This window comes from Astatotilapia calliptera, chromosome 23, assembly GCF_964374335.1.
Source record: "Astatotilapia calliptera chromosome 23, fAstCal68.1, whole genome shotgun sequence".
In the NCBI taxonomy this organism is placed as follows: Eukaryota; Metazoa; Chordata; class Actinopteri; order Cichliformes; family Cichlidae; genus Astatotilapia; species Astatotilapia calliptera.
This window is the reverse complement of record NC_137443.1, coordinates 18,602,298-18,618,700: the sequence shown is the minus strand read 5'-3', so window position 1 is coordinate 18,618,700 and position 16,403 is coordinate 18,602,298. Positions and strand designations below refer to the sequence as shown.

Here is a 16,403-nt window from a genome sequence, read left to right as displayed (position 1 = left end):
TCACAGGAGGAGGTAAGCAACAACTTACATCTGCAAACAAACCCTATTCAGAAGCTGCTGGCATGATGGATAAAATGTAAATAACAACAATGAATTCCAAATTTCTTAAACCAATATTTTATCCACACAACACAGAAAACATATAAAATGTTTAAAATAAGACATTTTACAATTTCATGAAAATATTTAGCTGATGGCATCAGCATGTCTCAAAAAAACTTGTGTTGCTGTTTGGAAAACTAAGTGGTTGAAAAAACATTTCGCAGCTAATTAGGTGATAAGTCTGTAAAGTTGGACAAAGATTCACCAATCTGCAAAAATCCAGAAACACCACTGTCCTCTGTTAAATCATTTTATGGACTGTTCAAACATACTTAATAATAATTATATATATAAAAAGATTATAATAAAAAAAGGACAACTTGATTTTTCACTAAGTACGATGATAAATAAAGAAATGGTCTGATGACTCTTCAGGCTCAACAAATCCAATAAACACTAACAGTAGCATCCTTAGTGGGACTATTTTCATACAACATAATGAAGTTAGCCAGTAATAAGTTAACACACGCTCTTGGAAGAAACACAAGCTTATCCTTCAGTTATTTGCAGCTTATATTAAAGTGTTTCACCCCAGACCATGCGAAAAGTCTTTGAGAAGAAAAGTTAAAACAGTGAATAATGTTAAAGAGGATATATGTTGTTCTCATTATTTCTATTAGTGGATTGGTGGAATGCAAAGAAATGCATTTATAATGACATTTATGAAAAAGCCCTGATACAAATGAGTCTTTACCGATCATTTAAAGGAAGGCACTAATGAGGTGAGCTTGCAGTTTAATTTCACATTCCAGGAGCTCTGATAGTAAACACTAATCACCTGTTATCTTTGAGCCTGAATACGGGACAGTTAACAGGTGGCTGACGATCTGCCCGAGAGTCTGAGGCTTGGTATGGGAACCGCAGTTTGAGTATATACATGTAATCTGGGGCTAGGCTGCAAGGGCTGGTGTCCTGCAGGTTTTAGATGTGTCCTTGATCTAACACAGCTGATTTAAATGGCTAAATTACCTCCTCAACATGTCTTGAAGTTCTCCAGAGGCCTTGTAATGACCTAATCATTTGATTTAGCTGTGTTGACCCAGGGTGATATCTAAAACCTAAAACAGTACACCAGCACTTAAGGCCTGGAGTTGCCCACCCCTGCTGTAAATGAATGAATGAAAACATGTACCCTCACCTGTGTGTTGATTGTGCCCTCAAGATTTTACAAGCATATTTTGAATGAGTAAACAGGTTCAACAGAGGCTTGATGCATTTCTGAACTACTGCACAGAACTTGTGTTTTATATGAGTTTAATTTTAAAGAAATAACACACATCCATTCATTAATATCAGTAGACAGTTTGCAAGGTTGGAGAGGTTTGTTGAATGTGTGGATTGTGAAATAGAGCCATGTGTCATCAGCATAGCAATGGCATGAAATGTTATTTTTCTATAAAATGCGGCCACATATATAAAAAAAAAAAAAAGACATCACTAATAGAAGCAAAACATTCTAACTGGTAAGCCATCCCAGATATAGAAAACCAGTACTGTAACATCTTCATCGAGATTTTATGGTCTATTGTACCAAAGGCTGTACTTCAGTCAAGTAGCACAATAACAGAACACCAGTAGTATCAATTCAGTATCATTGGTTACCCTAAAAAGCACAGTCTCAATGTTAGCGAATTCTATACACATTTATTCTTGTGTTGCTATCATCGTTTGTTTATTTGTTTCTAAGGTTCGATAGGAAATATTCAAAATGTAGAGAAAAATCTTTAAAAACAAGATTTACAGTTTAGCTTTGTTAGTCAATGGTGCCTTTTTTTCTCAAAAAGAAAAACTTTGTTTTCAACTTTTTGGGTATTTGACAGATTTTGCAGAATTTGTGTTTTCCTTTTTTCTTTTTTCGTTTGCCATCTTTGTTTAACATTTATAGATGTCAGGGCTCGTGTGCGGAGGCGAGGAAGGGATGACCCACATGCAGGACTCGTGGTGCAGAACGAGGTTTATTGAATATGTAGACAACAGATGATAGGATGGATGGCTGGCTGGACTTAGCGGACTGGTAGACTGGCTGGCTAACTGACTGACTGGACGGAATACACGACAGAAACAACATCATCAATGACCCGACACTAAATGGGTAGAACAGAGGGCTTAAATACACAGACTGGTGATAATGATGATAATGAGGGACCGGTGAGTACATAGCTGAACATAATGAACTAATGATAATGGGAAGAGGATTGAACATAATACACACAGACCAAGGCTAACACAATAAAACAGGAAGTGGAACAGGCAGTAGATAAACAGTGAGTGTGAACTGAAAACACTGGGTCACCGACCCAGGAACCCTGACAGGACCCCCCCCTTCAAAGGCCGGCACCCGACGGCCAAACGAAAAAGAACCAGAACAGGGCGGGCAGAGGGGGCCCAGGACGGAGGGACGGAGGCCACACAGAGACAGTTCGGGTGGGCGGCCACGTGGCCCGAGGCGAGACTGTTCCGGTGGACTGACCGTGCGGAAGGCAACGGCGGTGACGTGGACACAGTTCGGGAGGCCGGCAGTGCGGAAGGCAACGGCGGCCAGTCAGGCGAAGGCGAAGGCGGTCCGGAGGCCGGCCGTGCGGAAGGCAACGGCGGTGACGTGGACACAGTTCGGGAGGCCGGCAGTGCGGAAGGCAACGGCGGCCACCCAGGCGAAGGCGGTCCGGAGGCCGGCCGTGCGGAAGGCAACGGCGGCCACTCAGGCGAAGGCGGTCCGGAGGCCGGCCGTGCGGAAGGCAACGGCGGCCACTCAGGCGAAGGCGGTCCGGGGGCCGGCCGCGCGGAAGGCAGCGGCGGCGGCGAAGGAGACGGAGAAGTTCAGGGGGCCGGCCGGGGGGAAGGCAGCGACGGCTCTCCAGGTTTAGGCGTGCTGGCCATGGCCCGGTGGGCACAGGACCAGACGAGGCAGGATCAGGCGAAGCACAGGCCGGAGCTGCAGCAGGCGAAATAAAAGCCAAAGTCGAGGCCGGGCCAGACGAGGACGAAGGCTCCGAGGCCGGGCCAGACGAGGACGAAGGCTCGGTCTGAGGCCGGGCCAGGCGAGGCAGAGGCAGGGTCTGAGGCCGGGCCAGGCGAGGCAGAGGCAGGGTCTGAGGCCGGACCAGGCAAGGCAGAAGCAGAGCTAGGTGACAGCGAGGCATGAGGCTGGTGCGGTTCCCCTGAACCCCCAGTTGACGAAGAAGGTTGCCGGACGGGCTCCTCGGGCCCTCCAGCCGACGAGGCATGAGGCTGGTGCGGTTCTCCTGAACCCCCAGCTGACGAGGAAGGTTGCCGGACGGGCTCCTCGGGCCCTCCAGCCGACGAGGCATGAGGCTGGTGCGGTTCTCCTGAACCCCCAGCTGACGAGGAAGGTTGCCGGACGGGCTCCTCGGGCCCTCCAGCTGACGAGGCATGAGGCTGGTGCGGTTCTCCTGAACCCCCAGCTGACGAGGAAGGTTGCCGGACGGGCTCCTCGGGCCCTCCAGCGAAAACGGTCTCAGAACCAGTGGGCACTGGAGCCCCTGGCACACACAGGACAGGGCCAGCGGGTGCGGAAACCCCTGGCTGAGGAGCGGCCGGGCCAGTGGGTGCGGAAACCCCTGGCTGGGCAGCAGGGTAGCTCACAGCAGGCTCTGGGTACTGAACAGGTTGGTGGACGGGCGACTGGACTACTGGTGACTGGACAGGAGGCGACTGGGCTACTGGTGACTGGACAGGAGGCGACTAAGCTACGGGTGACTGGACAGGAGGCGACTGAGCTACGGGTGACTGGACAGGAGGCGACTGAGCTACTGGTGACTGGACAGGAGGCGACTGAGCTACGGGTGACTGGACAGGAGCGGACTGGAGAGCAGGTGAGTGAACTGACGGGGCTGGAAGCTGAACAGCAGGTGAGGCTGACGACGGAGCTGAGGTTGGTGTGGCTAATGGCTGGGCTACAGACTGAGCTAATGAGGGAGATAAAGCTACAGCCTGAGCTAGTAAGGCCGGTGCCTGAGCAGGGGACACTTCAGCCAGCCTAACCAGGGATAAAGCTAGTGCGTGAAAGGCTGGGTCAGGAGGTGGATGAAGTGGTGGACTGATTAGCTCTTCCGTGCCTTCAGAGCGTGAGGGCACTGGCTGGAGAGCCTCAACTGAGTCTCTAGGGGGGTCAGGCTGGATCCTGGCCGTCCTCAGCCTAGGTGCTGGGACAGGCACGGGAGGTGGCTGGACACCAGTCACCCCCACTCGAGAAACCGAAGCGGGTGTGGCGGTAGACTGGGTCGCAGCTGCCCTCCTCCTGGGAGCTGGCACTGGTGTGGGGGTAGACTGACTGACGGGAGTGGAGATAATGACTGGGTGTGTGATGTTAGCAGGTTTATTGGGAATTGTTCTGGTTTTCCTGCCACCACTATTTACAGTCTTTGGGAGAGCAGAGCAGAACAAATCTTCCCAGTCCACAGAATCTTCCAGGAGGGAAACATCCCACGAATCAGAGATGGGGTTATTGTGCGTTTTGAGTGAATAATCAGATGGTGAGTGCGAAAAACAGTCACTGGAGCTCACCATCGGGAGTGGCTGAAAGTGGTCCGTTTTATGGCGGCGTGTGCGCCGATTTCTCCGGGAGGAGGAAGCGGGCGGGGTACACGTCCGAGCCTCTGGCACGGGAGCCTCTGTTGAGCCGAGGTGGAAGACGGAGCCGCTGTGCCGTGGCGAGGTTGAAGGTCCGGTGAATGAGGCAGGTGATGTGTGAGCGTGGAGCGGAGTGGCGAGAGAGGGAGCGGCCGAAGCGCGGCGTGAAACGTCCACTCTCCGCGGCAGATGCTCCGGTGCAGGTGAGGCAGCAGGTGGGGGAACGCGGCGTCTCCGAGGCCCGCCCAGAGCCAAGCGAGTGCCCTCGAAGACGTGCTCTCGCTCCGCGAAGAGCCGCTGTCTCTCCTTGAGTTTTTCAGCCCACAAGGAGAGCGCTACCTCCTGCCGCTCGTAGAGGTCCGAGTCCGCTGGGTCAAAAGCGTGTCTTCTTGGCACGGGTCGGGTCATTCTGTCAGGGCTCGTGTGCGGAGGCGAGGAAGGGATGACCCACATGCAGGACTCGTGGTGCAGAACGAGGTTTATTGAATATGTAGACAACAGATGATAGGATGGATGGCTGGCTGGACTTAGCGGACTGGTAGACTGGCTGGCTAACTGACTGACTGGACGGAACACACGACAGAAACAACATCATCAATGACCCGACACTGAATGGGTAGAACAGAGGGCTTAAATACACAGACTGGTGATAATGATGATAATGAGGGACCGGTGAGTACACAGCTGAACATAATGAACTAATGATAATGGGAAGAGGATTGAACATAATACACACAGACCAAGGCTAACACAATAAAACAGGAAGTGGAACAGGCAGTAGATAAACAGTGAGTGTGAACTGAAAACACTGGGTCACCGACCCAGGAACCCTGACAATAGATCAAAGAATTTAAATTAACATTTTTGTTCACAGCAACAAAGAAAAAGTTTTATGAAACTTTTTCTGTTGACCTGTTTTGATCAAGTTCATATGTAAATGTAGGATTAGTAGTCAACAGAAAAACACTTTAACTGTTCTGACTGACAGGATGTCAGATGTACATTTCCTACTGACGTCTGATTGATTGGCAAGATAAAAGAGAAAGAAGAAGGTGTTTGTGCATATTTAACTCTGTTTGTGTTTTTGGACATTTGATGAGAGAAATCTGACTAATCCCATCATTAATAAATCAAAATGCTAAGCAGCCTTTGATATCAAGCCTCTGAAGACAAGTACCCTGGCAAGTTTCACTTGTGTTGTTTTTCTTTGTTTTCTCCTGATAAACTTTCTGTTTAAGTTTGTGGTGTTCTCCAATTTTCGCTCGCTGCTAATATGAAGTACTGGATTTTTGTGCCATACATGAAAGATCATAAAGGCAGATTTGTTTTTTTGTTTTTTTGGTTTGGTTTGGGTTTTTTTAATATGGTGAGCTGCTTTGTTGAACAAACATGGACTTATAAAAAATATTTAAACTAAACATTAATGTTATGTTTAATTGATATTTAAAAGCAAAAAGCATTGAGCTTGCCCTTGCTATAGTGACAGTATGTGTTTCTTTTCTCTTTTTTTGTACTTTTTTTTATCATTAGATAATACCAAAATTTAGAATTGTTAACATTTGCATCACCACATAAACAGAATATTAATGTCCATGGTAAATTAATAGAAACTAAGAAGCTAAAAGTAAAAGAAATACTAGCTAATAGCTTTGCTGCATTACTGCTTGTTTTTAGAAGCAAATATACTCTTCAATAAAACAATATTGCTAGTTAGCTGATTTTATTAAATGAAACAGCTGCTTGGCAGAGTAGTTATCTTAAAAAAAATCTGAGTTAGCTGCATTTAAATCACATAATCAGCTCTGCTTGTTTTTTTCAATTATGAATCATTTTTATATTCTGATGTGACTACTATTCTTTGAAATACGCTGTATTAATTTCTTTAGATTTTGTGCACATTGAAGTTGTTATTATTTTGCATTGATGACAATGATACCCAGATTTCAAGCAGATGTAGATTAATTCTTTGATTGTATCTTCACTGTTTCACTCAAACATGATGAAAATCACCTGAACACTGCAGTTTACCAGCTATTTGTGTTTTATTGACTCTTAATTACTGTCATGTGTCTTTTTTGTGTTACACATGCAACTCATTTTACATTTTCTTGGACGGTATATTTATTTTAGTTTTGTTACCTTTCCTTTTCTTTGTCATTCTCTGACAATTTATAATTAAAGTTTAGTAACAATCTGGACTCTAAGCTTGTTGTGATGGCAGCAAACATCATGTGTGTCTCATCAGACTTTATTTAATCATTTTTAGATTAGATTAGATCAGACTGGGTCTTATTCACAGGGGCAGCAGCCATGTGTTGTCACTGTAAGCAGTTAGCTGAAGTGTCTGTTTAAATCAGATCACATGAAGGTTTTTAGAAACATGACCAACAAGATGAGGACAGGTTTACAGTCAACACGTTTTACACATGCTTTGTATGAATAATATCAAAGTTTGCTGCATTTATTTTGAAGGAATCACAGATTAAAATAATTACAGAGAGCTCATATCTTTATGGAATTTAATGTTGTTCTTTTTATTTCATATTTTAAGGACTTACTGTTGAAATTTTTCTTTGCTGTATTTCATTATTTTCCATTGTTGTTCTAATTTTTAAAATTTATTTATTTGCAAGGGTACCTAGACCCGGTTCGTAGAGTACGCTTGGGGAGTGTGATCGTGTGTACAGCATCTCTTTATGTCTGTCTCCACGTTGGTTGAGTGTGGAGTAAGTGCATATGAGAGCATGAGGGTGGGAATGGATGTTTGTATATGTGTGTGCCTGTATGTCTGTGTCTATATGTCAGGTTGGGTGTCAGGCGCCACCTCTCTGGGGACATCTCAGGCCCTCCAAGGTTTGGAGGCCTATCTCCCCCCACCACCACTTCCCCTGCCAGTGGCGGACTCCCTCAGACATCGGTGCGTTGGTGGTTCTTTGTGTCTGGGGATGGGCGTCCAGGTACACACCGGCTCACTCCTTGGCGGCCGCTTATCGGAGCCTGGAGCCTGGGGCTCGCTCGGGCCACTTCGGAGGTGGGGTGCCCCCGGCCTCTCGGCCTGGGGCTCGGTCACTCAGGCACGGCTGGCTGCCGGCGGAGCTCACGGGCGCGTCACTGCAACTCCCCCTGGCTTCTGCTCCGCGGCTGCTGAGTGAGCCCTCATCTGGGACTCTCCTCAGCTCTTTCTGGGACAGTGGCGCGGCTGCCCCTCGGTTGGTCTTCCTTGGTCTCTTGTGTTCTGGGGGCCTCTGGATGTCTGGAGTTTTGATCTCCTCCATACCTGCTTCATGCCCTGGAGGACGGGGCTGTGACCCCCCCCCCCACACCCTCTAGCAGATCATTACATGAAGGAACCTTTTAAAAAAAAAAAAAACAAGCGCGTCCATGCTCACAGGTGTACACACGGGTGATCACACCCACAAACTACACCCTTTTTGGCTCCTACCTCAAAGCACACTGTGTTCTGTTGATCTTATGTGCTGCACAATAATGTTTAATATTTAGTATTTACTGTCATATTCCCATATATCATTGTGATGTTGTTTATTCTATTACTCTTGTTCTCTTCTGCTTGTTTTCTTTTTTCTTTCTCAGCAGGTGATCCAGGTGATTGATATATGCATTTTTTTTCTCTGCTCATTCTGTTGGTTTTTGTTTTTTGCCCTTCTCCCCCGTCCCTCTTCTCAGCTGTTTCTCTTTCCCTCTTTCTTTCTCCCCTTCTTTCCCCCAGTCAAGTCTGTCCCGTATTCAGTAAGTGAAAATAAAATAAACAATAAAAGGTGAATCAAATGGACCATTACGGCAAGGCTGGGATGGTCAATTTGGTAAAGTAAATCCGTTGGGCATCTTTCTTTGCCTTTAGACAACAATTCTGATGGCAAAAGAGCCAAACGGGACAGGCAAAAATATATATATATATTTATTTGAGTTTTTCTCATTAAAAGTTTTCACTAATTTCTATTTTAAAAAAGTGGACACACATTAGTGACCTTGTAACAAGTCAGTCCAAATAGTTTCTGACAACCATGTTTGTTGACTGAATAATTAAAGAAAAGATTTTCATTTTTCAGTCCTGTCTGTTTTTTGTGACATTTACCATGTACAGGTTGTGGTTAATGAACTTACTGATATAGGTCTAAGGACTGAAGGTCCAGTAAATATTCCAAACTTGATTGGTGATTTTCATGTTTTAAAAATAACTCTTGTCCACGAGGAACATTAAAACTAATCAGTTTCAGTGTGACTGTGTGTCTGCAGTTTGATTTATAGTATACAGACACACACGCCGTGACCTTTAACCTGCACTGACCTCCAGGGCTCAGCTGCTTGGTCTCTTAATGGACTGAGGCGTCAACAATAGTCCATTTATAGACAAGTCAAAGAAAAAGAAGAAAATGCTGTTGGATTAGCAGCAACTATGGACTCATTAATATTTATGAAGATTCAAATCTTAAGGATTTATTTAAGATCACTGGGTGATTTAGGATTTAAATATTTAAAAGCAAATAAAAGTAGCAAATAAAAATTAAAACTGGGGTGTGTTAGCGCAAACAGTGCACTGAACATGAAGGTAGGTTTTTATCCTGTGTGATTCTTGCTCTAGTACCCTCAATGAAACAAAGGAAATAAGGTTTCCACTTTTCTTCACGGTTTCTATCCTTTTGTCTTTCTCTCTCCATGGTTCCTGCAGTTTATCAAGCTCAAAGTAAACTTAGTTTGTTTCAATAAACCTTTGAACTCACGTTCTGGGTTTGAATTCTATGTAAAAACACTAAATCAAGCTACACTCTGAAGCTGTTAGAAAAAGTAGGTGCTTTTTAAGACTACTAGTTTATTGTCAAACATTTTAACATATGTCAGGTTACCATCTGCCCATCAGTGAAAAACATTGTAAGTTAAGAAGTCAAGCCTGTCAGAGGTCCCTTGTGATCTGGTGGTTAGGATTTGGTGCTCTCACTGCCGTGTCCCGGGTTTGATTCCCAGATTTTACATACTTTCCTTAGGGATTAATAAAGTATCCTGATTAAATTCACAGAGAGAACAGTCATAGACTGTATAGAAGCATCAAACAGACACAGATACCTGCAAATTACCGTAGTGTTAACCTACAAATAAGATTCCAGAGTTTCACTCACCAAAACTGGAGCTCAGACATTGAGGACAGCAGTTAATCTCATAGCAACAACATTATTGGTCAGATTATTGCATTAAAAAGGCTTCAACAACACAAACACAGTCCTGAGTTCAGCTCAGGGACTCCAATAAGCTCAGGCGAAGCCTAGAAGACAGCTAGCAGCTCCAGCCGCCTGTGTCACCATCCACCTGTCAGTCATAAAGCAAACTTTTAAAAAGAGGGGTCAAGTTCCCCATGTACAGTTGTTATGTAGCAGACCATAAACAGGATTATTTTGTGAGTCTCTGGGGACGGACTCACTGCTCGAGCCTGCGGTGGATTTTAGAGGAACAGCAGCTTCTGGAGGTTCAGTGTTGGCTATTTTGTACTTCTGCTGCCACAGAGTGTTAGCTGTATTTAAGTGGCTGTATCTGAATTTTTATATCCCACACTGTGATGCACTATAGTATTATTCTGAGCCCGTTGATGACCAGATTCTGTTTTGTCTTTATTTTAAGAAAAAACCTGAACCCTCAGCCTGTGTCTCTGCCTTTGAGATCTGAACCTTGTTTCTCATTCAGAGTCTAAACTGAGTTTCAAGGGTTAAATCCTCTGAATCAAACTTTCCCCTTTGTCCTCTTCCCATTCTGTCCTTCTTCATCTTCGCCACTCTGACCTGTGGGCGGAGCTCTTTTGTCCCCACCATCCCAGAGTGCTTCTGGGCCCCCCTCTAGGCAGCTTGTCATGTTAATGTGTATGAATGGGATGGTAATAGGATGTTAATATCTTCTGTTCTTTAACATAGCTTCCACTGTAAAGAAATCCCCCCCCCCCCCCCCTGGACCCCGGGGACCCCCTTCACATGGTGGCTTTTCATCAGTAAAAGCTCCCTGGTCTCACTAAAGGAGGGGGGCAGAAATAAAGAAGGCGAGCTTGAGAGTGGATCAGGTGAATTTGAGAGCGTAGTGCAACGCTGTGAACGTCGGACAGTTTTCACTTTGTTGCATCAGTAAAAACAGAGCAGGAGGAGGGGGGGGGGGGAGGGGGTGAACACACTGCAGTCCTTCAGCTTAGACTCAGACACACAAACAAAAAAAAGACATATAGATGATAAAGTCTGAAAATTTCTCAGGAACCAAACAAATCTGACAGTTTGAAAATAAAGACTCCAGCTTCCTCACAGGAGAGCTGAGCTGTGTCACTGCTCTGTGTTAATAAAGCTTTATAAATGTGTATTGAGTTAAACTCACACAGGGATCCGGGAAATGCTTAGTTAAATAGCCTTAATTATTCAGCTGTAGCAGTAAGCTCAGTCAGATACTTTCACAGTGTTATTAATTACAGTGTTTTGGCTCTGTTTTAAGATGACATCTGTATTCCTACATAAACAGAAGCAGATGAACGATGGATTTCTCTGGGCCGCGATGTACAAAAAACAAAAAACAAAAGGTGGGGAATACAGCTGCTTTAAGAATCTGGATCTTGTTGATTTTTATCAGTTAAACACAAAGGTTTCATCCGAAGTCATTCATTCTCACAGCTCCCTGTACAGACTGATCAGGACTACAGAACTACTTTATAATATACTGTCAAATAAAATTTGAATTTTGTAATAATATTCACTTTGCTGCTGCTTGTGTTGTTGTGCACTGCTCTCCGTCCTCTCTTCAGTGCAAAGCATGATGGGATCCAGAGTCTGGGTGGTGGTCACAAGTTGCACGTTACTTTTTAATGAGGCAATTTAAAATACTGTGAGTGCACTGTACCAGTGACAACAGAGATTATAATAATACTGTCCTTATAGTCAAACAACACAACAGCACTGAGCAGTGAGTGATTTTTAACTGTGTTAAACCCGTGATGTGGGTACATGGTCACTGTAGACCCATCTTAAGCCCACTCTGTACCTCATGCATGTAGAAATCTCACTGCACAGCCCACAGTAACTCTGATTGGCTGGCTCAATACATTAGCTTCCTGCTACTTTTTACGCTGCCATATTTTAACCAAGGGGAGCACAAAAGATTTACTGATTATGTGAACTTGTGATTCATATTTTGGGTGTAAAAAAAGACCTGGCACACACCGAGGAATTCATTTCTGACTGTTTTTCTGACTATTTGTAGTTGCTCTGCCAGAGGACTGAGAAATTCCTGCTCTTGGTCCTTGAGACTGCTCTTTCCCCACCAGAGGTTAACAAACTAATCTCTCCTGTCCTCAAACAGGCTAAACTTTATTAATATAGTAAATCATTTCCAGCCTTACTGTGCTCACACACATTCATACATGCTTTTAAACTACTATACAGAGCTTTCCTCTCACACACACATTCACATGTGTTACTTTAAGTCTGTATTGCTTATTACAAGGACTTATTACAGCTTCGTTGCACGATTTGAAGCACAGAACAACACACGCCCACAGAAAACACCACCACCTCCACACGACCAGCCTCTGTGCCTGTCTGCTGCCAGCGTGAAGAGGACACTCATCACCATCAACGCCCGGAAAGCAGCGGGTCCAGATAACATCCCTGGTAGTGTGCTGAAAGACTGCGCAGAGGAGCTGAAGAATGTCTTCACAGACATCTTTAACACCTCCCTGAGGCAAGCCACTGTCCCATCATGCTTCAAGACTGCCACCATCATACCTGTGCCAAAGAAACCATCCCCAGCCTGTTTCAATGACTACCGCCCCGTGGCACTGACACCCATTATTATGAAGTGCTTTGAACGACTAGTCATGTCACACATCAAATCCACCCTACCTCCCACCCTGGACCCACACCAGTTCGCATACAGAGCGAAACGATCCACAGAGGATGCAATCTGCTCTGCCCTCCACCCAGCCCTAACTCATCTGGACAAGAAAGACTCATATGTGAGAATGCTGTTCATAGACTTTAGCTCAGCATTCAACACCATAATACCACAACAACTCATCTGTAAACTGGACAGACTGGGCCTCAGCACCTCCCTCTGCAACTGGCTGCTGGATTTCCTCAGCCAGAGGCCTCAAGCGGTGCGTGTGGGCAACAAGGTCTCAAACAGCATCACCCTGAGCACGGGGGCTCCACAAGGCTGTGTGCTCAGTCCTCTGCTCTTCACCCTGTTGACACATGACTGCACGCCAACCTACAGCTCCAACCACCAAGTTTGCGGACGACACAACGCTGGTGGGGCTCATCACCAAGGGCGATGAGACCCACTACAGGAAAGAGGTTGAGCTCCTGACCACGTGGTGCAGAGACAACAACCTCCTGCTAAATGTCAGTAAGACCAAGGAGATTATTGTCAACTTCCAGAGAGGCCACACCTGTCACCCCCCATTGACCATCGACGGCGCTGCGGTGGAGAGGGTGAGCAGCACCAAGTTCCTGGGGGTGCACATCAGTGAGGACCTCTCTTGGACCACCAGCACAGCATCACTGGCCAAGAAAGCACAACAGTGCCTCTACTTCCTGCGCAAACTCAAGCGGGCAAGTGCTCCACCACCCATCCTGACTACATTCTACAGAGGAACTATTGAAAGTATCCTCTCCAGCTGCATCACTGTGTGGGGCGGTAGCTGCACTGACTATAACAGAAAAGCTCTACAACGCATTGTGAGAACAGCTGAGAGGATAGTTGGTGTACCACTCCCCTCCCTGCAAGACATTTACACCACTCGCCTCACCCGCAAAGCCATCACAATTGTCAACGATGCAACCCACCCCGCGCACTGTCTGTTCAGCCTCCTGCCCTCTGGAAAGAGATACAGAAGTCTCCGCTCCCACACTACCAGGCTCACCAACAGCTTCATCCACCAGGCTGTGAGACTGCTGAACTCTCTTCCCTCCCGGCTCCCAGCCAGCAGAATCACCAGATTGGCAGAAGTATAGTAGACAGATTGGACTCTACCCCCCCACCCACGCACACTCTCCAACAAGGAAACACTCTCTGAACCAAGAACTGAAAACATTCCTGACTTGCATTGCAATTGCACACACCTGCTGCTATATATATATTTTTAGTATTCTTTTAGCACTATTTATATTATTATATTACTATTTATTACCTTATTGTTAGGGCTGTTTTTGTTTTTGTTGTGCATCTGCACCTTATTGTTGTCAATGCCTACGCATGGGACAGTGTGAAACGTAATTTCAATTCCTTTGTATGGCAAGTACATTTGAAGAAATTGACAAATAAAAGTATTCTATTCTATTCTATTCTATTCTATTCTATTCTATTCTATTCTATTCTATTGTGTGTTTAACCTCTTCATTTTTCTCTGCTATTCCAGATTTATCTTCATTTGTAAAAAGACTTATCCACACAGTTCATACTGATTTGTCCGATGACACCACGTGAACATACAGGGAAAACCTCGGGTTAACCTACAGCCTGGTTTTTAGGATTTTTTATTAGGTGTTCGTACCTGGTACCAGGTACCAGGTACTTTTTAATACCTGCTTGGCCTTGCCTCAAAGTCGTCTATTGTTGTGTTGTGTTTGACATCATACAGATGGCGTCACAGGACTTTGGATGTTGCTATAATCACCCCACACATATTAGGCGGTACTCAATTGTAAGGCAAAATGACCAAAACTGAGTAGAGTTGAGTCAAGTTGGAACTGGTCAAAAGAAGCATTAATGAGTAACAAGCTTCGTGTGACCGCTTATCATGATTTGCAATGTTAGTGTCAGTGAATCCAGCAACAGAAAGATACTCTGCGTAGCTGAACTCGCTTCATTGTGCAGGGCTCAGCTGTCTTTCAATGAACAAGGGTGAAAGCGATGTGAGCTGGACAGACTGTCAGCAAAGGAGGAAAAACAAAGACAGGAAGTAAAGCTGACAGCGGTGTCAGAGAGCCCAAAGATTACAAAATTTAAAAAAAAAATGAGAACAGAAATGATTTAAAATCTAAATAAGAAAAATCCCAAACCGCAATAAGACTTGAAAAATACATTTTTAAATTTCAGTTAGGGCTTTAATCACCACACCAACTATGCTATTTTTGAGATCAAAGTCCACAACACTATGACTAGTGCACCATTGCTTTTTAAAGTGAGTCTCTGGTGCTCACTTTAAAACACTTTTGGTTTTCTAGCGTTTAAATCCAATGATCCTATGTAAGAATCAAAACAGCAACTTCCCACAGCTGGAGAAACTCTGTGAAGTCAACTATGGATGAAGCCCAGCAGCAGCAGTACCCCCCCCCCCCCCCTAACACCACCACCACCTTGTGTGATGTTTGATGGGAGGAGGAGTCAAGTGTGATGCCCTGAGCTCTTAATGCGTCCATCGTTCCTCCCGCTGAGCCGCTGCATCTGCATTTGTGTCTGATGCAACTGTTGCACGAGCTGGTTTACACGATCAACATGTTGACAGAGAGACGAGAAGCAGACGAGTAAAGTTCAGTGTGATGAAGGTCAAACAGATGCGGAGGAGATAAAAACACCATTTTACAGCTTTTCTATCGTCTTCATGTTTTTGTGTTTCCTATAACAGGTGTGGTTTAATTTGAAGGATCACAATGACACGAAGAAAACGATCAAAATAAGAGTAAAGGACAATTAAATAAGCAGTAATGTCAAGAAAAATATGGAAGTACTAATAAATCTTTCACTGAATAATCACAATATTTACAGTTTTTGACAGAAAGTTGCTTTTCACTAATTCTTTGTTCTAAGAGGAAATTAAATTGTAGTGTTTCATTTTAAATAAAAATTTAAAAAGACATAGTACATTGTCTTGTGTTGTAATTGCCTGCCATATTCTTATGTCACACGTCTGCTTTTTAGCTCCACATCACATTTTGTCAGTTCCTGCCTTTTTCTTTTTTCCTGTCTTTAACGGTCTTCATGATGGATTTCAGGGAACCTGACAGGAAACACTTATCACTCCAATAAAAAACAAAATACAACAAAACATTAGTGATAAACAAATGTTTCAGTGATGGTATTTCTTGAGTTCCAAAAGGTTCACAAGTCCATAAACACACTAAATATCTGATGGTAGGACAAACATTCTCTTGACATAAGCATGCAATACACAAAAGAGTTTCAGTCATGCAGAGCCAAAGAAGGAGGAAGTCTGATATCAAGATGTTTGTTTTTCTCAACATGTTGGAAACTTAAATCATTTTATTAGTGTGGTAAGGGTTTGAGCTACTTTTAAGGTCGTGTCCTTTGTGTTTCCACCCAGATGCAGCAGAAATGTGTGAGATGTTTGAACATGCAGGAAGTTTTGGTGAAATCTTATGCAGACATCTGCTGAGATTTCTGATCTGTCCAGGTGGTTATAAAGGAAAACACATGAGATTATGACCAGTTGACACAAGCGCATTTAAAAAAGTTTTTTTTCTCGAGAAGCAGAAAATAAGACAGAATTGAGTCACCTATTTACAAACCAGACAAATGGAACAGAAGATGAAAAGTTTGTTGTTGAAGGATGTCTGAGAGTTCATGCATCTGTTAAACTGAAAAGAAAAAATGAATGTAGGGAATAAAGAGTCTAACTTTAGTGTAATTGTGTTTGTTTCACAGCTGTGGTTCAATCAGGTTCAAAGGAAACTTTATTCGTCTCTGAGGAGAAGCAGCTGATAGACACATGATAG

The 16,403-nt window shown here is 44.4% G+C and overlaps 1 long non-coding RNA gene across 1 annotated transcript in view; it reads right to left on the bottom strand.

Moving 5' to 3' along the window:
• LOC145424396 (uncharacterized) overlaps positions 1-16,403 on the bottom strand; it is a 223,292-nt gene that overhangs the window by 112,040 nt on the left and 94,849 nt on the right. The window lies entirely within an intron of this gene.